Source organism: Phyllopteryx taeniolatus, chromosome 21 (genome assembly GCF_024500385.1).
Source record: "Phyllopteryx taeniolatus isolate TA_2022b chromosome 21, UOR_Ptae_1.2, whole genome shotgun sequence".
In the NCBI taxonomy this organism is placed as follows: Eukaryota; Metazoa; Chordata; class Actinopteri; order Syngnathiformes; family Syngnathidae; genus Phyllopteryx; species Phyllopteryx taeniolatus.
The window spans coordinates 14772562-14783886 of record NC_084522.1 but is presented as its reverse complement, the minus strand read 5'-3'; positions in this window follow the sequence as shown (position 1 = coordinate 14783886).

Below are 11325 nucleotides of genomic sequence, written 5' to 3'. Positions count from 1 at the left end.
TTAGCCAGTGAAGGAAAGACTTTAGATGATGTGACAGCTTTGCTTAAGACCACGCCTGCCCCACCCGCTGTTCCTGACTTGAACACAGAGCTTGTCAATGCCATCTCTTTGCTTGTGGAAAAATGTCAAGCACCGCCTATGGACGGAAAAGGCTATCGTAAACTTCGCTTCTTCTCTGGCATAAAGCCAACGCTACCTGGAGAAGAGGAGTATGACTCTTGGGAACAGACCACCCACCTGCTGGATGAGTGGCAATGTTCTGATGTTGTCAAGAAACAGAGAATCGCTGAAAGTCTCAAAGGGCCTGCAGCAGATATTGTCCGGGGTTTAAGAGTCACTAACCCCAGTGCCACTGCCAATGAGTATCTTAAGGCCCTAGAAACAGCTTTTGGGACCACAGATAGTGCCGCTGATCTCATGGTAAAGTTCCGTAACACATTCCAGCAAGAAACTGAGAAGTTGCCAGGATACTTACTCAGGTTAGACAAACTGCTGCATGCTGTTCATCGGAAAGGTGGGATCGACGTCACTGACATGAACAGGACACGCATCGACACTCATGATCTTGCTGCACTTCGTATAAGGATGACTTACAAGCTAAAACCCGCTCCAAGCTTCACAGAGCTCCTTCGTGAGGTAAGAGAAGAAGAGGGGATGGTTCTTGAAAGAGAAAGAGTGAAGAATGTTGTTTCTTCATCTGCGGTTAAGTGTGCAGGTTGTGCTACGGCGTCAGTGGTGTCAAAACAACCAGAGTCTGCACCATCAGTAGCTGTTGGAGTGGAGACCGACCATGCCATAGAGAGTCTGAAGAAGGAAATTCAGGGGCTTAAAAGTGATATTGCACGTCTGCTATCTGTCTCTGTCGCCACATCAGAAAGTCCACCACAGCATGCAATCCAGAATCACACTCAAAAAGCTGCTGTAAAATATGCAAGTGGGAAAGAGAGAACTCCCAGATTTCAATATGGTGCAGATGTTTTTTGCTACAAATGTGGTGAAGATGGTCATTTTCAGCGGGAGTGTGAAAACCCAGAGAATCTCCGAAAAGTAAATAAGCGTCTCCTGAAAGCAAAACAGCTGATGGGAAACTTCCCAGGAGCTCAGTAAAGGAACGGCCTGATGCTCTGGAGAGAACACGTTCCACAAAGTGTGATACGCTAAAAGAAAGCAAGGCTGATTTGCCAAAGGGTTTAATTGGACCTAGTTCTGTTGTTCCTGTACAAGTTGAGGGCATCTACGCCAAAGCTTTGCTTGATAGTGGGTCCCAAGTTACCCTGCTGTACCGCTCCTTTTATGACAAGTATCTGAAGCACCTGCCCTTGACCCCTATTGAGTGCTTGGAGATTTGGGGCCTCAGTGTAGACCGATATCCATATGAAGGTTATATGTGTTTGAAACTTGAGTTTGCTGGAGATGTAGTGGGTGTAGCTAAGACCATAGAAACACTTGTGCTTGTGTGTCCAGACCCAGCCATGAAAGGTGAGATTTCTATTGTGGTTGGCACAAACACCTCCATAGTTCGGAGCTTATTTCATTCCTGCAAGACACAAAACGGAGATAATTTCTTACATAACATGTCTGTTCAACCCGCAATAAAAGAGGCTTATGAGAAGTTGCGGAGCACCCCAGATGACACAGCTGACCTAAAAAGAGGAACAGTCTGGTTCACTCGAGAGAAGCCCTTAGTGCTGTCTCCTGGTGGCGTTGCAAAAGTGGTTGGCGTGCCAAAATTTGTGGGGGGGTTTTCTGGTCAGGCTGTTGTAGAACGCCCAGAGGAGGGTTACTTCCCTGAAGAACTGTTAATGATGCCTGTTGTTGATAAAGCAAGCCTGTTCATTGTCGTCGTATCACAGTAACTTTGAGAAATGTACCAAATCATTCTGTGACATTGAAACGTGGTATGCAAATTGCTCATTTGCACACGGTGGATGTAATAAATGCAGTCCCTGAAAAGAAGTCATCTAAGCCATCCACATCTCAACTATCCCCCTCGTCTTTCAACTTCGCAGATTCGCCTGTGCCTCCTGAGTGGAAGGAGAGGCTGTGTCAGAGAATGATGGAAAGGAAAGAGGCTTTCTCCTGTAGTGAGTTTGACGTTGGTTGTGCAAAGAGCACACAACACAGCATTCGAGTGATGGAGGACAAACCATTCAGAGTACGCTCTAGACGCTTACCTCCAAAGGATTTGGAGGATGTGAGAAAACATTTAAATGATTTGAAAGAAGCTGGAATAATTTCAGAGTCTAGAAGCCCCTATGCGTCACCTATCGTTGTGGTCCGCAAGAAAAATGGGCCATACGTATGTGCGTGGATTACAGGACATTAAATAGGAGAACAATTCCTGACCAGTATACAGTCCCACGTGTGGAGGATGCCCTGACATGCCTGAGTGGTAGCAAATGGTTCAGCGTGCTTGATCTCCGAAGTGGCTACTATCAGATCCCTTTATGTGATGCTGACAAAGAAAAAACGGCATTTACCTGCCCGGCAGGATTTTATCAATTTGAGAGAATGCCACAAGGCATCTGCGGAGCACCAGCCACTTTTCAGCGTATCATGGAAAGGACGGTTGGTGATATGAATCTGCTGGAAGTGTTAGTGTACCTTGATGATGTCATTGTTTTCGGGAGAACAATGGAGGAACATGAGCAGCGCCTTCTTAAAGTGCTTGACAGGTTAAAGGAAGAGGGACTTAAATTATCTTTGGATAAATGTCAGTTCTGCTGTACCTCTGTAACCTATCTTGGGCATGTCGTTTCTAGCAATGGCATTGCTACTGATCCTTCAAAGATCGAAGCTGTGAAGTCGTGGCCACGCCCAGAGAACATCACTGCTCTCCGTTCTTTTCTTGGGTTTTGCGGATACTACCGACGGTTTGTGAAAGATTTTTCCAGAGTCTGTCATCCGCTCAATCAGCTACTGCAGGGCTGCATTGTGACTGGAAGGCCAGGAGGAAAGACTAAAATGGAAAAGAACAACAAAGAGAAAGAGAACTCAAAAACAGACATGAAGACAACAGAGTGGTACCACCCCTCAGAGCCGTTTGGGGCAAGGTGGAATGAAGACTGTGAGAAAGCTTTCGAGAAATTAAAGGTCAGTCTTACAGAATCACCTGTCCTAGCAATCGCAAACCCAAATCTGGCTTATGTTCTGCATGTTGATGCAAGTAGAAAAGGCTTAGGAGGTGTCCTCTATCAGGACCAAGGAGAAGGTTTGCGCCCGGTTGCATTTGTAAGTAGGAGCCTCTCTCCATCAGAAAACAATTATCCCACGCATAAACTTGAATTTCTGGCTTTAAAATGGGGTGTCACTACCAAGCTGCATGATTATCTCTACGGAGTCAAGTTTGAGGTTCACACAGACAATAACCCTTTAACATATGTCTTAACCACCGCTAAGTTGGACGCAACAGGACATAGATGGTTAGCGGAGCTATCAATGTATGATTTCAGCCTGAAATATCGCTCTGGAAAACAAAACATTGATGCAGATGCATTGTCACGCCGTCCTCATGCTGACAGCGATGTGTCTGGTGAAGAGGAAGTGTCCATGTCTCCTAACAGCGTCCAAGCTGTCTGTCACATGTCGTCAATTAGAACACCTCATCTTCACCGTTGCAGAGCTGTGGATCTCCTGGGCTCATCCAAGCATGCTGTACCCAGAGCTTATTGTAGTGTGTTATCTGTAAGCAGTCAGCCACTGCCCCAAATGTCTTTTGCTGACATCTCACATTCTCAGCAGGAAGACCCATGCATCGGAGAAGTGTGGTGTGCTGTTGTGCAGAACTTTGCGGACCGGGCTAGCAAACGAAAACATCCGGATGTGTCATTGTTGTTAAAAGAGTGGGAAAAGTTAAAGGTCAAGGACTCTGTACTGTACCGAATCAGTAAGCCTCCCAACAAACCAGTTCGACAACAACTCTTACTCCCACAGAAGTTCAGAGAAACTGTTCTTCAGTCTTTGCATGACCAGTCAGGTCACCTTGGGTTTGACAAAACCTATGGGTTGGTGCGAGAGAGATTTTACTGGCCTCGTATGAAAACAGAGGTTGAGACGTATTGTAAAAATTGTCCAAGGTGTATTCAGAGGAAAACGCTGCCCAAGAGAGCTGCAGAGTTGTCACATCTTACCAGTGAGGGGCCGATGGATCTTGTCTGTATGTATTTCTTGACAATTAAGCCTGACTCCAGAAACATTTGTAATGTGCTTGTAGTTACAGATCACTACACACGTTATGCTCAAGCTTTTGCGACTAAGGATCAAAAGGCGTCAACAGTTGCTAAGGTCCTGTGGGAACAATATTTTGTCCACTATGGTCTACCGAAGCGAGTACACTCGGATCAAGGCAGAGATTTCGAGAGCCGCCTCGTTCATGAACTGTTGAGTATGCTTGGTATAAAGAAGTCTAGAACCACACCCTACCACCCGCAGGGTGACCCGCAACCTGAGCGTTTAAATAGAACTCTTCTCAACATGCTCGGTACTCTTGATGCACAGGACAAAAGTAAATGGAGTAAATACATCAGTCAGCTGGTGCATGCATACAACTGCACGCTAAATGAGTCAACAGGCCACTCGCCATATTTTCTCATGTTCGGTCGAGAGGCTAGACTGCCAGTAGATGTGACATTTGGAGTCTCAAGTGATGGTACATCCACCAAGTCCTATCTGAAATACGTCAAAAACATGAAACGAGAATTACAGACTGCCTACCAGCTCGCCGAGAGCATGGCTAGAGAAAAAAAATGAAGGGAACAAACAACGCTACGATCAGAGAGTACGTTTCTGTCCATTAGTCTCTGGTGACAGGGTGTTAATCAGAAATCTTGGACTGCAAGGAAAACACAAGCTAGCTGATCGTTGGAAAGCTACATCATACGTTGTGGAGAGTCAACTCCCTGGTTTGCCTGTGTTCAAGTTGAAGCCAGAGAACGAACAAGGCTCTAACAAAGTATTGCACCGAAATCACATTCTGCCCATTGGACAGGAAGTGAAATTGAATGTGGAAAAGAACGAAGATACACTTCAACGCAAAAGGAGAGCCAGCAAAAGACTCAAAGCAAAGAGGGCTGAAAACTGTAATCTTTCTGGTGTACCAGCGCTTGATCATGTTGAAAAGATTGAGTCTGCATCTGACTCAGAAGAGGATGAAATGGGTGTGTGGTATGATTATCACTCCATATGTGAGCTCAGGAAACTGTTCAATCAGAACCTGTCAGCATGGATTTGGATCAAGTTGTCCCTCCAATTAACCAAGAGATGGATGAGGTTACAGTTGAGGCATCTGCGGCAACAGATGACGATGGATCCGTAGTGCAAGATGAGACTTTTGAAAGTACTGTTGATACTGGAAGGGACACTGAAGCACAGACATTCGATGTAACGACTGCGAGACAAGACAGTGTTACAGAGAGTTCAGACGAGGCACGACGGCCTCAAAGACTGAAAAGGGTTCCTACCCGACTAACCTATGACTTGTTAGGGAGTCCAAGCTCTGTGGCAGTTAGTACTCATACTGTCTCTCTAGCTAAGGTTGATGATAAGACAGATGGCTTATCTCCATCACCTTTGAGGTACAAGAGCACTTTTTATAAGTGGATTGGTTTGAGAGGGGAGTGTTTATCCTGTTCATAAAAGGTTATATTGTTATACATGTCATGAGGGCATGACCATTTTTTTTTTTGTGGGGGGAGAGTGTAGTGTACTGACTAAAATGTGTTGAACTGTATTTGTTTGAATTGCTGTTGTGAAAACTAGTTAAAAGTTTGTTTGGTTCTTTGTGTGGATGGATACTGGGGTGTCCTGCGTTCCGAGGGGTCTGTGAACATTTCAGGGTTTTTTTTTGTTTTAATGATTGATTGAAGGGGTGGTACGTCCAATGGGATTGGGGGAAGGAGGTGGGTCGTGGGGAGGAAGAGCGGGAGATGCGGCGGGGGAAGAAGAGTTTTTTTTGGGGGTCTGGACCTGGTTTTGTCGACGCGAACGGATTTACTGTATCAACGCGAACGGATTTTTGACTGTTTCAACGCGAACGGATTTACTCTTTCAACGCCACGGGTCCTGCCTGCTCACGCCACGGGTCCTGCCTGCTCAACTCCACCGGGCTGCCGCTTCGACGCTACGGGATCCAGTCGCTGTGCCTACTCAAGCGTTTTGAGGGCGCGTTCCTACGGCAATCGGTTTGGGTTTCTTTTCCCCAGTGTACTGAGGGTTCAATGGTTTTGTGAGTACTGCCAGTGAGGGCTACATGTGGGGGCTGCCAGTGAGGGCTACATATATATTCTAGATACAAGACAATAGGAGAAAATACTCTTTATCAAGAGACATGAAGTTGACGCACATATTTGTTTTCGCAGGCCACATAAAATGACGTGTTGGGCCAGATGTGCCCCCAGGGCCATGAGTTTGACACCTGTGATACAGCTGATGCCCCTCCCCACCCCCACTACCACCACCACCCACCCCAGCTTTCTTGAGGAACAATGCTTGCTGGCTAAGTTGAAGTGTCAGCCCTGATAGAGAGGTGTAACTGAAGTGCACTTCTCATGTCGCTCAACTACTTGGCACGGTAGATCGAGAAGAGCGAGCTGAGTTAAGCTTTTTTTCTTTTCTTTTCTTTTCTTTTTTTTTTGTCCTGTTCGGCTGTTAGGTCAAGCAGAAAGGAGGATCTGTATCCCTTTTATGCTGGAACCGTTTTACTGTGTCACAGTGGACTTTTTTAAGCTGCCACTGTGGTTTCTTTGTATTCTGATGGATATTTATTGAGAATTACAGTCATTCAGTCGAACAGAACGAAGTTCTTAAAAAGAGTGACAAAAACAACAAAAAGGAGAGAGAATGAAAAGGTAACACAATAATATAGGAAAAGAAGTCAACAAAAGACAAAGCGCTAGCTGTAAACAACATGAGGAAAGTAAATCATTATATATATAGTACAGACCCTGTCCAAAAAATAGAATATCATGGAAAGGTTTATTTATTTCGATAATTCCATTCAAAAAGTTAAATTTTCATAGATCATAGATTCAGGGCACACAATTTAAACAATTTCAATTGTCATTAAATTGCTTCAGTTTGGTTCAATTGTCTCAGTTTGGTTCAAAATGGGTTCAAAAAGACTGCAGACTTGACAAATGGCAAGAAGACCATCGTTGATGCCCTCCATAGGATGGGTAAGCTACAAAGTTCATGGATGAGGGGGCTGGCTGTTCACAGAGTGATGTGTCCTAGCTTATCAATTAAACATTTCGTGGAAGGACAAAATGTGTCAGGAGAAGATGCACCAGCAAAAGAGATGACCGTGGGCTGAAGCGGATTATCAAACAGAGAAGATTCAAGAATATAGCAGAGATCCAGAAAGAGTGGAATGAGGCGGGAGTCACAGGTTCAAAAACCACCACATTCAGACGCATGCGAGAGATGGGCTACAACTGTCGTGTTCCTCGGGTCAAGCCTGAGCTAGCGTAGGAAGCGTCTCAACTGGGCCAAGGTGAAGAAGAAGGACTGGACTGTTGGCCAGTTGTTCGAGGTCCACTTTTCCGATGAAAGTAAAGTGTGGCTTCCATTCGGGAATCAAGGTCCAAAGGTTTCGGGGAAGACGGGTGAAGAACAGAACCTAAGCTGCGTGAGGTCCAGTGTGAAATATCCAATGTCAGTCATGATGTGGGGTACAATGTCCAGTGCAGGTGTTGGTAAACTCTGCTTTCTTAAATCCAAGGTCCCTGCAACAGTCTACCAGAATGTTTTAGAGGACTTCATGATTCCTTCTGCTGAGGATCTGTATGGAGATGCAGAATTCATCTTCCAGCAGGACCTGGCCCATGCCCATACTGCCAGAAGCACCAAAACCTGGTTTGATGCCCATGCTATCACAGTGCTTGACTGGCCAGCCAACTCACTGGATCTAAACACCATTGAGAATCTATGGGGTATTATCAAGAGGAAAAGGAGGGCACCAGACCCAAAAACAAAGAACTGACAGCATCAAGGAAATCTGGGCTTCCATAACTCCCAGGCAACCTCATAGGCTGATTGCCTCAATGCCACGGCACATCGAGGCAACGCTTAAAGCAAAGGGATTTCCAACCAAGTATTGAAGATTAACATATCGTTTTGAAAGTACCATATTTTGATTGCTTTAATAAACAAATACATACTTGAAATTGTTTAAATTATGGGCCCTGAATCTATAATCAATGAAAGCTTAACTTTAGAAATGGAATTATGAAAATTAAATAAATGTTTCCATGATATTCAATTTTTTTAGAAAGGGTCTGTACAATGACACATTAGAGTCGAGTGTTGTGTCGTGCTACACCCTGTGAGGGAAGGACAGGACAATATAGGACAGGACAGAAGGGGAAGCATGCAGGACAGAGGTTGTGGGCCTGGCTGTACAACTGAAGTGTGGTGGTAGTGGCTATATAAATTATAAACATCTATAGGACTAGGGTGTAAGTGAGGGGATACCCAAGAAATTTGCATAGTTATAAGTTTAAGTGTAAGTGTGAGTGGCCTCACACCTCCTAGCGAATAAGTCACAGGGGTGTGTGTCTGCGGATACATGCAAGTGAATTGACACCGTTTTCCATGCACAATAACCATCAGAAGTGTCCTGTAATTGCTGTGTCTGCACCGCAGGTGCTAACGACCCTACCCCATCCAATCGGGAAGTGGGATCAGACCCAGGAGCCCACCGGTGGACGGGAAACCTCCCACACCGAGGGACCCAGTGTGATCCACCGGTCCCACCGAAGCCCCCCGAAAACCGGCCACAAACACACACACACCGCCCCACGCGCCCCACCAGCAACCCAACCCCACCCAAGTCCCCGAATGGCAGTCATTGACCTTACCCCGTGTATAAGTGACCCACCCCACCCAAAACTCGCTGCCCTCCAGAGATAGGTATGTGTAATACATTAAAAGAAAGGGGGTGAGTGTGTTTAATGGATTCAAATCTTAGGGGGCAGGCAGGGCAGAGGAGCAGGGCGTCTAGACCGGGAAAAAGCACTAACGTACTGAAACCAGGTCCAACACCTGCATTCTCCAGACCCCTCACCAGCCCCTCAAGAAAACCCTGAGTGTGCCCAGATGTGACTAGTGAAAAAATATTTACAGTGAATGGTGTGAGTGTTTGCTAAGTGAGTGATTAAGAGGCATGGCTCCTGCAGGTTGGAATTTCTGATCGTCTGATCTTTCCAGTGTCCACTATTGAATGATTTCCTGCTAAAAGAGAAACTAAAGCTATTTACAGGATCAGGCTGCGGAGTTGTCCTGACCAGTGGGGCGTACCTAGAACACGTCCAGAAGGCGTTAATACCAGCCTGAGCCACATCATCTGGACCTTCTCAATGCAGAGGTGCAGCGGTGGCCCCTCGCAGTGGTGGTGTGCAGGCGCAAACCACAGTCAAGACTCTCACCGCCTCTCCAGTGAACATTCTTACGTATTTGACAAGAAGGTGAGACAAAATTATGAACTATGTTTTACGTGCACAAATTAATAAGGTTACTGACACTTTGTTCATTCCACTTTCACACTTCATTTTGAAGTCCTAATTTGAATGTAGTGAGTGCAATTCGAACTTAAGGCAAACTATTTCTGCCTCCACTAACTATGCTTCACTTCACAAACAGTATCCAGCATCAACGCAGAAGACTCAGTTGTGCTTTCTGTCAAACAGCATGAACATTGTTTGGTCAGTGCGTCCCTTATTTCACATACTGTGTGTTTGTCGTATGTATTTGTTTTTCTGCTCTAAAACACTGGTTCTAAATTAAATTAGAGTATGGCTTCCAAGAAAGTGAAAAGTGCAAGTGGTTGTCCTATTAGGAAGCGGCCAGAGGTGTGGTACGGGAGGCTCCTAGCTACATATCGAGGCCCTTTGCCGTTCCTTACCAGGCACAGACCTAATTATGGGGCTTGAACAATAGGGACAAAATTGAAACAGCTTGCTTACATATGCACTTTCTGACATAGGCGGCTAACATAAAAAAATATTATAGTAATTGCACTCTTGACAGATGGGCAGGCAATGCAGAGACCCAAATAAGAGTGTACAAGCAATTAAAAAGTTTGAATTTTTCATAATAAGTCCCCTTTAATGTTTCCACTTCTAAAAAGACATACAGTATACAGGAACAGAGACTGAAGAGTAAGTCTGAGTGAAGAATATGGGTTTTAAAAAGACAGAAGACTTACCTGCCTTTCTTTGCACACAATGAACGTCCTTCGGCGATGCCTTGGATTTCTATAGAACCCCGTCCTCCCGACTACATTGTTCTTCATCTTCCCCAGCTCATTCTCCCATGGGAGCCAGCTGACCCTTGTCACCAGGGGTGCTTCATATCGCACATCAGCACAAAAAGAAAGCGTGCTGCTGTCACACCACCTGTCAATAGAGTCATAACTCATCTTCTCATTCCCAGCCTATTATTCCCTATCCTCTCGTCTGTGAATCACACTTACTGCGGGACTGCTTGAAGCACCAGAGCTCAAGTTCAAATTTCCGGTTTGTGAGATGTAAAAATCAAGAAAATATTCTGTGCGATCAACTGAACCTGATAGTCGTATTTTGAAGACTCTCAGGTACTCCCCTTTTGCCCCCCTCCACCCTTTTTTTTTTTTTTTTTACTAGACTCCTATTATTTAAACTTTCTCTGTGTTGATGGAATTTGACAAACATTGCTTTTTGGAGGGTAATTGGTGATCATTTTGAGGGTGAAATGCAAAAACGGTGTAACAATAATGGCATCAGCCACACAGATTTGGAGTGGATTCATTTTCAGTGGAATCAAAAGCGGAGATAAGCGACATACCGTGAATTGACTGTCGGAGAAGCCTGGGAAAGCCTCGTAAGGAGACACCTTGGGTCACCTTTGGGCAAAATTTTCGGCAAGATGAAGGTGGAGGGGCTTTGTCTGTCTACTGTACTTTGGATAATGGACACACACATCATGATGATGCGCTAATCAGCGCCGCTTTATATACAGTAGATCCTTTAACAGCCACAAACATATGGAACTGTCTTAGCTCTGATATCAAAATACCCCCCTAACCTATCAGGGTTAAATGAGTACAAGCAATTTTTTTTCCCCAAATCTTCCTTCCTTTAGCAAAAGGCAGCTTAGAACCTATTCAGACTCAATCCCCACCTCAGTATGCAGTGGAAGTAATACCAGAGGTGTGAGCTGAAGATCCTCTGACAAACATTCCAAGCACACATTCATCATACTCTTGGTTCTGCTAGGTCTGTCTGCCATTCTTCCCCATCATCATAGCCAACTCAAAAAGAATGAGAAACACAGGGTGTCCTTGTGCCAAAT